Source organism: Gorilla gorilla, chromosome 7 (assembly GCF_029281585.2).
Source record: "Gorilla gorilla gorilla isolate KB3781 chromosome 7, NHGRI_mGorGor1-v2.1_pri, whole genome shotgun sequence".
Classification (NCBI taxonomy): Eukaryota; Metazoa; Chordata; class Mammalia; order Primates; family Hominidae; genus Gorilla; species Gorilla gorilla.
The window spans coordinates 143,176,446-143,189,685 of record NC_073231.2 but is presented as its reverse complement, the minus strand read 5'-3'; positions in this window follow the sequence as shown (position 1 = coordinate 143,189,685).

Here is a 13,240-nt window from a genome sequence, read left to right as displayed (position 1 = left end):
ACCAAGACTGTGTTATGTGGTAGGATGAGGGTTTGGCTTCAGGAAGATCTAGGTTAAAAATTGATGCTGTCATTTGCTCCTGATGTGATCTTGGACAAATATTTAAACACCTCCAAAATTTAGATTTCTAATCTTTCTAATGATGAAGATATTTCTTATTTTCAGTGTGGAGACTAGATGAAACGTCATAGGTCAATAATTCTAACTTTGACCATAAAACATCTATAGTAGGTGACCATTAGAAACAACATCATCCCTGAAGGTTTTTTTTTTTTTTTCAAAACTTTTAACTGCCTAAACAACTTTTATTCTCCTTAATGACAGATTCATAGTTTTATCCGGGTAACAATACACCCAGTTAAAATAGACGTACTCCTGCCTCTCAGTAAGGTGTGTTCTATTAAATATAGGCTGACTATAATTCCAGGGGCAACCTGGAAGCCCCCTCAAAAGTAGCTTATTCAAAAAGGAGTCAGCTCATGCCCTTCTGCTCTTTTTCCCCTTCCTGTAATACGGAGATGACTGGATTTCCAGCAGTAATTTTGAAATACAAATTGATGCTTAAAAAAGAAAAGTACAAAGAATCCCCATCCGTGATGACTGCAAAGCTGTCACAGCAGCCCAGGGCTTCTGAGCTCCTAATGTTTATACAGGAGTTAAGCCACTGTAATATTGCATTTGCTGATATAGGACTAAGAGTTTTGCTCCTTTTTCAACATTTAACCGAAGCAAACATGCTCAACTTTACTAAATATCTCAGTGTAAACTAAAAAAAAAAAGTGTTACATGTTTTTTGCCTCTGTGTATTTAGATGTGTTATTTTTGGTGTACAAAATATGTCTTCATACTATCCCCCATCTCCACAAGGAGGTAAATTTGTGACCAGTCACTTTTTTTTGACATCTCTGTATTTATAGGAGACTTTATTGTAACCCTATCTCACAAAAACTAACCTGGCTTTAAGCTCCAGAAGCATTAAATCTTCTCAAACCATGGGGAGAAAATAACAATTGTTATTGAACATTTGCTGTGTTGAGGTCCCTATATTAAATAATACACGCAAACACACACACACTCCTTTTTGGGTTTACATATACCCATAAATATGCATATATTAAATATACATAAATCAAATATTTATGTCTTATGTACACGCATATTTATACATATGTGTATGCATATGCACATACACATTTATGTAAAATCTAATACAGGTAATTGGATAGAACAGGTACTTGATCAACATTTGTTAAATACATAAATACCCAATTGTTTTAATAAAATAAAATTATGAGAATAATAGTTACTATTTTTTCCTCTTTAGATGGAAAACCTAATTCTAAGATCTATGTTGAGTGTCTGAAGACATGATTAATGACAATGGCTAAGTGACTGAATTTTTCTAGTTCTTACCTAAAATATGTGGGCTAGCAAAGCTTATCATCATGACAAGAATCTAGAAAGAACTATAGTATGAATAATAATATCTTACCTATCAAACAATTAAAAGATGTTTTACAACTAGTAAATAATTCAACTCTTATAACATTCTTTTGAGGTAAGAATTTTGTTCTCCCTCTTTGATCAAAAGATGAAACTGAGATTTTATGTTCAGTGACTGAAACACATACATCATAGAACCAAAGTCAACATTAGGGTTTACATGCCAAGTTCAATTGTCCTGCCATGGTGGGATGCAATCATGGTATACAAGTGTTGGGCTAGAGAACCAACATGAAGCTTGTACCCACACTTTACCAGAAGGTCCTTAAGGTTCATAAGCTGCAAAGTGTAACATGCTCATCCTCACTGAACCCAAGGGCTGTATATTGCAGTTCTACAACCTTCTTCTATCCCTTCAGTAATAAAACATGACAAAATATTATAACTGCAGAGTGAGTCTTGTGAAAGCCATGTGTAGCTATGACCAGGTAGCTAAAATCACACAGAGGAAAATTTCAGCACTGGTACCCAACCCGTGGATACCCAGAAAATAGAATGCTTTACATAAAACCGTGGGGGTGCACAGTTTCATGATATTTTAATATACGTGAGCTTCCAATTCATCCAGTATGAAGATGTCAAAATTCATCTTTTGAATGCTGTAGTGGCAGTACCTCTAGAGGTGGACAACTGTTTCCGACACAGTGAAAGAGATAGGAATAGTACGTGCTCTTTGATTTGATTTGGAAGAGTGTGCATGTGTATTTGTGTGTGCACATGTTGTGGGGATTCTTTGTATGCCCATTGGGAAGTTTTTTTTAACAACAAGAAGCTTCTCAAGTTTATGCCCTTGCATTTTCCCATGGTGTCAACCCACAGCATCTTTCCTTTGACTATCTCTCATACCTCTGGATTTGCCACTGCGTTTAAATATCTCACCTTTATTTTCACTTTGTTGCCCACTTACTTATATTTCTCTCTACCATTTAAAATCTGCCACAGTGCATTTGGTGAATTTATCCAGGGTGTTCATTAATAATACATACTCTTAGAAGCTTGACATTCTTTTCTTCTGAACTTCCAATAGATTGCTTTTCTTATTAACAAATAAGCAATCAGAGTATGAGGTAAGAATATGAGTTCTGAAGCCACCCTATAGGTTTATTTTGGTTTGGTTTGGTTTCGGTTTTGGGTTTTTTTGTTTTTGTTTTTACAGTATTTGGAGAACTGTCAGTTGAAATGAATAGTATGCCTTCCTGTTGAGATTCCCGCAAAGAATAAATAGTCTCTTGGGAGATCAGAATAGATTCAGTCATGGAGAAATGGTTGGGTGAGATAACATTCTGGTCATAATCAAATGTGATTTTTGAAAGAATTTTCTCTGCATAAATTTTCAGTTGCTATTTTATTTTATACAATATGATATTAATAATATAAATAGGTGTTATGTTTAACAATATTTGAATATGCTTTTGCATTTTTGTTCCATCCAGCCAGGGAACTAAATGGCTTGGAAATTGTAGAAATTATGATTTTACAATCTCTTACATATCTATCTGATTTAGGTATTATCATTATTATCATTATTCTTCGTATTGTTATTTCCATTTAAAAATTGCTACCAGATGTGGATGAGAGCACTTTTTATTATTTGTCTCCTAGCAACAAATGTGATAGAGGACATTTACCTGGGTCTGAGAGGATGACTGGCCATATCTCTGCTTACCCATGTGGCACAGTCTACCAGCTCTCCTAAGGGCTATAAACTTGACCTATGTCTGCCAATGAAGCTGTTAGGTGATACCTTCTCATGGGGTCATGTCATCCTAGGAAAGATCCAAGATGCATATCCTGTGCAGACACCTTTTATACTATTTCTAGTTACAAGAGAGCGTGGTGGCATATTTATTCTAAGGATAAATCCAGGATCCTATGGCAGAATTAGATAAGCTAATTGACTGACTGAAGAGGATCAGTGCTTACTGGAACCTGAAAATAATATTATTATCTGAGTCAGGAGTGTCTGGTTACCAATTTCCAAATAAGTAAAGTATTGGGTAACTATCTGTTAAAGCAATAACTACATTAGGTAATTTCATTTAGAGGATTTTTTTAAATTAATAGCTAAAAAAATTATTGGCTAAATTAGTTATTCATGATTTATGTACCAAATATTTTAAACATCTATATTTCAGACACTGTGCTGTTTAACAGGCAAGAAGATGAATAAAATAGAGACAAAACCCCTTTTTCATGGACTTAATGTCCAGTGGGGGAGGCAGACTTAATGCAAATAAGTAGACAAATATATAATCCCAAGTAGAAAGGCCTGCAATGCTGTTTCTTTCTCTTTTATCATATTGTAGACTTTATATAGCCTATGCCTAGATTCTGTTTTCCGTAAATTGACACTTTGGACAGTGCGGTTGGTGGAACGTAGAAGGTGCTAATTACATTATTTTGAATGAATGAATGCAAGAAAGAAAAGCTATATTACGAAAGGCTGGATAGTATCCTAACAACAAACCGCTCTGTGCAGCCTAACAACTGCCTCTTTCCATTTAAGACCGAAGCTAACATATTTTTGTTTGCCTGTTTTTACTTGAATACACCAGATATTTAGCAAGACAATAATAGATGTTTTGCAACCACTCTAATGCACTCGAGGAAAAAATAATAAAATTCATGCAGTAAGTAGGGGCTGGGGTAGGGAGAGAGTCTAGAGGAAGGTCTGTGAATATTCTGGGGAGTAGCTGCCTTGTTCCCTGCATGTACAAGCGGGGCTGGCTCTTCTTCGTCTTGGCAACATGTTTTGGGACTTTTGTAAGCCTGATATTCTCGCCTGTCCCTCAGCTCTAAGAGAATTCCAAAATTATGATATTTCTTCACAACCAAATTTACTTGCTCTTTGGATTCTCCATGTACCCCACTGGGAAATCACAGAACTTTAACTCCCCAAATAAATATTTGCAGCATACATTTAATGTGTTTTTGCCTAGATGAACATTGTTGTGGCATACTAGAGATAAATATGAATAAACAAAAACAAAATAAAGAGATAGGAGTATATGGATCGGAAATTCCACTTAATATAACCCCCTAGCTCTGCAGCTTTTATCCATGGGCCAAATCACATTGAAATTGGTTTAAAATGACATATAGTGACTATTTAAAGTTGTTTTTTACTATTTGTTACAAATGCTCAATTTAATCATAATTGATGTTTTGTTTACAATTGTACTTGTGCAATTGTTCAGGAGCAAGAGAAATTTTGAACAAACATTTTGACCCCAAACTATTTAAAATATATAATAGTAATTAAATATATTTGTAGTATTAAAGAACTATGTGCTCTAGAAAAAAATGAAAAAATACAGACAAAAATAAGTATGCTATGTTGCTTTGAGAGTACGGATTGCTAAGAAGAAAGAGATATTTTCAAATTGTAAGATTTGTGATTTTAGCAAGAAGATAACAACAGAGAGGAGACTGAACAAAAACACAAAGGTGGAAGAGGGGGACAAACATATGCATGCAGGTATTTTTATTGCACACTATTCAAGAAAATAAACACATGAAATCAACCTAAGTGTTCAGCAACTGGGGGCTTCATAAAGAAAATGTGGTATATATACACCATGGAATTCTATGCAGTCATAGAAAGAATGAAATTATGTTCTTTGCAGCAACATGGATGCAGCTAGAGGCCATTATCCTAAGTGAATTAATGCAGAAACAGAAAATCCAATACTGCATGTTCTCACTTATATGTGGGAGCTAAGCAATGAGTATGCATAGATATAAAGATACAAACAATAGACACTGGGGACTACAAAAGAGGGGAGGGAAGAAGGAGGACGAGGGTTGAAAAACCACCCGTTGGGTACTATGCTCACGATTTCGGTGAGAGTTTAAACAGAAGCCCAAACTTTGGCATTACACAATACATCCATGTAACAAACCAGTATATGTACCCTTTGAAACTACAATTTAAAAAAATAAAAGGAGGCAACACCTCTACAGATGAAAAGGAAAGGGGAGACATTATAGACATTCTGCAAGTAGAAATATATTTAATGTGTTTGACCACAATTTTGAGGCTGAGAAAAGAGGAGAGGTTGAGGGGTTGAGGAGTAATTGTTTGGATGACAGATATGTTAGGGATCATCCTCAAAGATAATAGCTTATTTTGTAGGTCATGGTGAGTTGGAAGTGCCTAGGGGACATCCATTTGTTAATTGTTAATTGCTAATCTAGATAGTTAATTAGAAAGGATTTGCCGGAGAGTAGTAGAGGTGGGAGCATGAATATATACATTTTGAAGTTATAGACAAGTGGTTGGTATTTGGAAAGCAACGATATCTCTTGGCGCAAACAAATGTAAACCTGATTTTGTTTTTAAAGGCAGCAAGCAGAGGCACCTTTTTCAAAGACTTTGTTGTTAGCAGGAATTGAGATAAGGTATCAACTGAAAGTAACGTAAAGAGCGTAGAATGTTTGAAAGTTAAGAGGAAGAAACAAGCAAAAGTCACAGGAAGGGAAGGAATAATGGATACTGTGAAGTCCCAAAGCATCTAAGACAGAATATCTAAGACATAAGAATAATAAATGTCAGTATAATATGGTCATACTGACATTTCATAGGTTCAGTGAAATATGCTTAGTTATGCTTAGTTATGCAATTTAGAGACTTGCTTCTAAATGAACCTGTCAATTGGACAGCCATCTCTCCTAATGTAATCATCAGCATTACTACTCTTACCATGACTGAGTCCTTTATATATATGGCAAGGGGTTTTCAAAGACACATATCTAAGTGTCTTTACACTGTCATATATTTATCCTTAGTTGAAAGATGAGGAAAATGAGGTTCACCAACTTGGATAACAAATCAAAATTAATTCAGCTTATAAAGAGAAATGCCAAGATGAGAATCAGACCTGTTTGTCCTCAAGTTCATAGACTTCTGCTACAATGACTCTCATCAGACACATCTTCCCTCTGAGAGAGACAGATGGGAATAATAAGTGATGATATGGTAGAAAAGAGAAGAGAAATTGAGGGAGACTTTTACATGTGGCTTTTTTTTCTTTTTATGAAGCAGGAATCTAAATGATGTATTGGCTATGGTTCTAAAATGAAACTATGAAAAAGTATAACTTGTATGTCATTAAAATACATCTTATTATCACTTTACCCTTCTAAACAGATGCACTGTTTATTAAAAGCACACAGTCCAAGTGGATGTAGAAATGATACTGTTTTGGTGATGATTTCCATGGATATTTCCTGCAGGAGAACATGCAATGTAGATATAGACATCTGGGCCTGTCAGCACTAATTTTTAAGCTGTGTGACACTAGGCTTTGAACTTTCTGTTTTTGAGAAATATCACTCCCCTTGAAGTCAATATTAGTTAATGTTAAGTTATTCTCTTTGCTTGTTTTTAATGGTAAGGCTACAAGAAGTGGTACTCTCAGGCAGAAGTCCATGCATGAAACTATTTTTTTTCATGAAAGCAATTGCATGTTTAATCACTGCCAATATTTCTCCCTGTCTGACTATTATAGAGTTACTATGTTACTCTACCTGATAACTTTATTTAACAATGCATCATATTAGCTTTACAACATAGTCAATGTTGGCAGATCAATATTTATGATGTAATATATCAGAAAGATGTACTCACAAAACAGAAAATCTTTAAGCTGAGGATTGGGTACTAGGTCCCTAAGAGGGAGGTATTTCCACAAAGATGTACCTTTCAAACTGGATCATGCTCTCAGGTAACAACAGTAAACACAGTTGGAGTATTAAACCTATCCAACTATGCAAATCTAGACCAATTGTTATCTAAACATCTAAACACAAGCTTAGAAGACTTTGTATAATGAGACATTTTACTTCTCAAAAGGTATACTTTTTCTCCTTAAATCACACTAGAATTTAATCTTACATTTGTTCAATTCCATGTTAAATTCCATGTTATTTCCACTTCACTCTGCCATAAGCAGTATGAAACTAACTACTATTTACTATCCTGTTGAATTAAAAATTTGGCTCATTTATATATTATTTCTAGGGGTAGCTTTTGACAAAAGTTAATTGCCAACATGCCCAGCATCTATGTGCACAGGGCTCTAATGGTAATTACATATGGGAAGAAAGAAAGGACAAACAGAGAAAGCTGTGCCAATAAAAGGTCACATTCATTTTTATGGTTTTTTGTGAGCTATAGTTACAGCCACAATATTTTGATATCATGAGTAGATTTCCCAGGAAGAAATTGCCACAGGTAAAATGCTTCCTAGGGTCAGATAAAGGGAAACATTTTTGATAGGCTAGTGGGGCCTGAAGGGTGAATGTAATCTATGGACAAATTTAACAAGACAATATTAATTTAGAGATAAGAAAATGCCTGTTAATCGAGAACAACAACAAAAATATATATTTTAGAGGGCAAGAATGATTTACAGATTCTAAATGTGCCATGTAGAAACATGCGCAATTGATAAATGTCAATGACCTTTCTAATATCAGCAAGCCCACATATTGAAGGGGTTGGAAGAGCAGAAAAATCCACTCATTCTCTATTACAATCACTTTTCAATTACAAAAATTCTGCCCTGTGTACTATATGAAGAGTATTTACCCAAACGTATCAATAGATTTGGGTCTTATTCCTTGACTATATGCTACTTCTGAATAGGTCCAAAACTAAATGACATTCTGTAATTAATGCAAAAAATAAAATCAACCCTCACAATTATCCAAAGTAAAACATGCCCTAAGTGGCCATGTACCCCTAAACCCATACATAATTGAGATCCTGCATACCTCATTTCCACACACTGTCTCAAATATCAGCCAAGAGTTTCTCAATAGATCGGAGTCTGCTATTGGGGGTTGATACAGGAGAGAGGCAAAAATGAATGATTACTGAGTCCTGCAATGTTATCAGGAATTGGACAGACCTAAACTGCGTATCTCATGTTATAGAAGCTGGTATAGCAGAATTCACATTGGCTTTGGGGTTTTTAAGACATGTTTTCAAATTCTAGTTTCAATTGTGAGAACTTGTGTAGTCTCATTTTTTAGTATCACTTGTTGATGTCTAAAAAAATTATAAATGATACTCCAGTTACATGTAGGCATGAACATAAAGCAAGTTAAAATATATAAGGTGCCTAGCTTAGTGTGTGTGCAATGACAAGAACTTTTATCATGATTTATTATGGAAATAAATGATTTATTGTGGTACCGCTCTGTGGCCTGTTAGGAACTGTGTTGCACAGTGGAAGTGAGTGGCGGGTGAGCAAGCAAAGCTCTATGGGTATTTACAGCTGCTCCCCATCACTGAGCTCCACCTACTGTTAGATCGGTGGAAGCATTAGAGTCTCATAGGAGCCTGAACCCTATTGTGAACTGCACGTGGTGAGGGATCTAGGTTGCGCACTCCTTATGAGAATCTAATGCCTGATGATGTGTCACTGTCTCCCATTACCCCCAAATGGAACCATCTAGTTCCAGGAAAACAAGCTCAGGGCTTCTACCAATTCTACATTATGGCGAGTTGTATAATTATTTCATTATTTATTGTAATGCAATAATAACAGAACTAAAGTGCACAATAAACGAAATGTGCTTGAATCATTCCAAAACCATGCCACCTAACCCATTAGTGGAAAAATTATCTTCCATGAAACTGGTTCCTGGCGCCAAAAAGATCATGGACTGCTGTTCTAAGACATCGTTTGCTTACCTGTAAAATGACAAAAAAAAAAAAAAAAGAAAAGTATTTAACTCAGGAGTTCTTGTGAGCATTAAGTGAGTTGTAACATGTAAAGCCCTTAGTGCAGGGCCTAGTACACACAAGTGGTAGTTAAGTGTTACCTATTAGTATAAAACCTGTGTCATATAGGTATATTAAATTCATTTTAAAGAAAAGAGAAACAACTCTTAAGGATTTGAAACGACAATCAGTGAATAGCCAGGTCCTTTCTTCAATACTGACCTTTAAATCCCTAGAAAAAAATGACATTCAAGAGAGGATCACAAAAACTTGGACACGAAAGAACATTTAGGAAACCATGACTGCAAGAACATCCTTGAGGCTACGAAATGAGACTCAGAGAGAGGACCAGACTCTCCTAGCCTCACAAAGCACAGGCTTTCTTATGCCTTCTTGTGTCCTGTCCAGACTTCTCATGGAGTAACCTTTGTTTCTTTTCTTCATATGTATGTGCATAGACTTCTCCATAAAGACCATCTGGCTTTGCCTCCCAAGACTGCCCCGATGTTGTATTTTCCCTCCTTCTTAGTATCTCATTGGCAGCCGTTAAGCATGACTTCTTCAAAAACAGTTGTTGCCAACATGCTTGATGATAACATTCACCAGATATTATTAAAATGTAGATTTGAAGTCTTCCCCTGTGAAGATTTTAGCTAGGTCTTGACCATAGTGCTCTGAGTTTTAAAATGATATTTTTGCCAGGCACATTTGCAAATACTACTACAAAAAGAGGCTGCACTGAGCCTCTCAGAAGCAGCAAGCATCTCATCATATCTGCTCTATTCCCTTCCGTGTCTTGTCCACTGCTTCTGCCCCTTATCTTTGTACCATTATTTCACTGGCCACAACTTTTGGAATCATCTTTAAGTAACCTGGAATCAAAGGGCTTCTAGTTGGACCGGAGATAAGCTTAAGTGGTTCAATTTACTCCTTGAGTACATATGTAATATTTTGCTTTTATATGTTTCTGTTTTGAAAAGTGTTGCTTTCTTAGGTTCCAGGACATTAGCAAAGGGACTATAACCCAAGGGGTTGATAAATGACATGAAGTCTCTCTTAAAAAAAAAAAAAAAACTAAAACCAACAAAAACATGCATTTATTGAACAAATGTTTCCCAGTTGTCTGTTGGGTGGGTTACTCTGTTGAATGAAGGATGAATAGACATGGAAAATGCAATGCTCTAAAGATGTTTAATTTTAATATATTTAAAAAAACCATAAAATTTTAACCTATCTCAGATTGGGTTTCCTCAGAAAATAGAAACTGAGAGAGTAATTTGCATGAGAGAAATTTACTGAAGAGTTCACTCAGCAACAACATTCATTAAGACTGGATGGAAAGAAGTTAAATTTCCATATGCTTGCAACAAAAGCCTAAGCTGATCCCATGGAAAGCTCAGGAGCTAGGATGGGCCCTCGAAATAACTCAAACTGAGTCAAGTAGCTCAGGCCTCTGTAACCCACATTGGAAAGTCTCTGGATACAAGACGCTTACTCTCCAAGGAGGGGCAGTAAATCTGTGTCAGTAACTTCTGGTCACTAGCAATTGTATGGAAGAAAATCTGCTCTGACACTTAAGCAAAAATCTCTTTCAGTGGCTGGAGAAAAGGGTGCCTTGCTCCTGTAGAGTGTATGAGGATTTTTTTTTTTTTTTTTTGCATTTTTTGAAAGACGGAGCCTCATTCTGTCACCCAGGCTGCAGCACAGTCGTGCAATTTTGGCTCACTGCAATCTCCACCTCCCGGGTTCAAGCGATTCTCCTGACTCAGCTTCCCAAGGAGCTGGGACTACATGTGTGGACACCCACGCATAGCTATTTGTGTGTGTGTGTTTATTTTTAATAGAGATGGGGTTTCACCATGTTGGCCAGGCTGGTCTTGAACTCCTGACCTCAGGTGATCCATCCGCTTTGGCCTCCCAAAGTGCTGGGATTACAGGAGTGAGCCACCACACCCAGCCAAGGATTCTTTACAGTACACCACAGCAGTGACTACAGTCTATCTCTTGCACCGCTTACTTCTACTTTCTTTATAAAATAAGGCCACTTCGCCAGATATCCTGCAGGATCATGTTAGTCTCCTTTCCTGTGAAAACTTTCAAAAGAAAGGCTAGTGGGATGAGCTGCAGCCCAAATAGTCGCATCCTGTCTTTTCTTTACTATTCGTTCTAGGTACCCCTTACCCTCAGATAGCAGCTTTGCCATTTTACATGGCACACATGTAGAGGTAACATACACCCTTTTCCTGAAGGCTCTGAACTATTGATCATGTTCTCCTTTGGCTGTAGCTTTAGTACTTGTCGATCATTAAAACTGGGCCACAGTTCAAGACGCACACCAGTGGGTCACCTCAGTGATAAATATATTCTCTCACTCCCACACCACTGTGGAACAATAGCCCTGATAATCAGAGTCAATTACCTTGGCCATGTTGATGACGCTGTCACTTGCCTACAGCTCTGTGGGAACAAGAAGCCCACAATGTCCAGAAAATAGCTATGGATTAAGGTTTGAAGATATTCTTGTACAATTGCCTGATGGGAGCAATCTTCCTACAGAAATCCAGACCTTCCGCTCCACAGAGCCTAGTGTTGTAGAAAGAGAAAAGCACAAATCCTCTGAAGTGGATCACAAGGGGGATGATAAGTAGGACCACTCCTATTTCTACCTTTTGGTTTATTTTTCCCGTGTATTCTACCTACTGGGGACACAGCTCCAGTGGTGAGCAGCCTGTAAGATGGCCCTCGACAATCCCTGTCTCTTGATGTCATGTCCTGATATAATCCTCTCATCTTGAATGTGGGCTGCTCTTAATGATGTTTAATGAATAAATGAATAGAATATGGTTGAATTGGTGGGGCATAATTTTTGATATTGAGTTCTAAAAAGGCATTGGCTTCTGTCTTGGGTCCATGCTCCTTGCTCTTGAACTACTTGTTCTGAAATAACAAAACACATGAACTCATAAAACACGTGAACCCCCATGTGTTCATGACACTCAGCCTTCGGAGAGGCCTATCTGGCAAAAATAAAATAAAATAAAATAAAATAAAAAATAAAATACCTGAGATCCTTATTCGAACAGCTTGAGAGAAAGTGTTTTACACTAACAACCATGGAAGACAGATTTGAGGTGAATTTTCAAACCCCAGGAAAATCTTTAGATGACCACAGTTCTGACCAATAGCCACCTATTGTGGCTTGCCAGAAGTCACACATGACATCTTTTCCATCCGTAGCTATCGCAGTGTATGCAGGGGCATATAATTCAGTGGCAAAGCTGCTTGCATCAGAGCCTTGATCTGCTGCAAAACCTTTGACTACACTTGACCACACTCAAAGTTTATTGTCTTTCATGTCATTCAGAAAATTAGCCTGAGTAGCATTCTCAGAATTCCCTGATACCTGGGAGCCCAATGTGGTTTATCAGGCATTGTGTTTCTTTCTTCATGATGAAAGGTGTGAGGTGCAATAATTTGATATCTACATTGCAATGGATGTCTCAGAACTGAGCATGACTGGAGTGATAAAAACTTCACTGGTGCAGTAGGTCTGAGAATCTTTGTAGCATCTCTTTCCTACCTTTGGAAGTGCAAGAGTCTTAAAAAATTTTTTACTTATTGCAAGTTTGGTCCCAGTATCATGATGCCTTTAATATAGTAGACACATGTGATGTTTTGCAATATATTTGAGTGTCCCAGGTCACTTTAGAGTATATTATAACAGAGAATGCAAGAGTTAACATAGCTTCAGGGAAAGACTATAAACATATACTGTCTATATGAATGTGAACAGCATGTAGTTCTCCTTTATGATAGGTATAGGAAAATGTGTTTTCAAAACCGATGACTGCATACCATGTACCTGAATTTTAACTAATATGCTCCAGTCAGGAGGCCATATCTGGCACAAAAGCTACAATAGGATCGACTACTTGTGAGTGTTCGCAGTAGTCCCTGCTATCCTGCAAGGTCATTCTGGTTTTTCACTAAATGAGACTATAATGA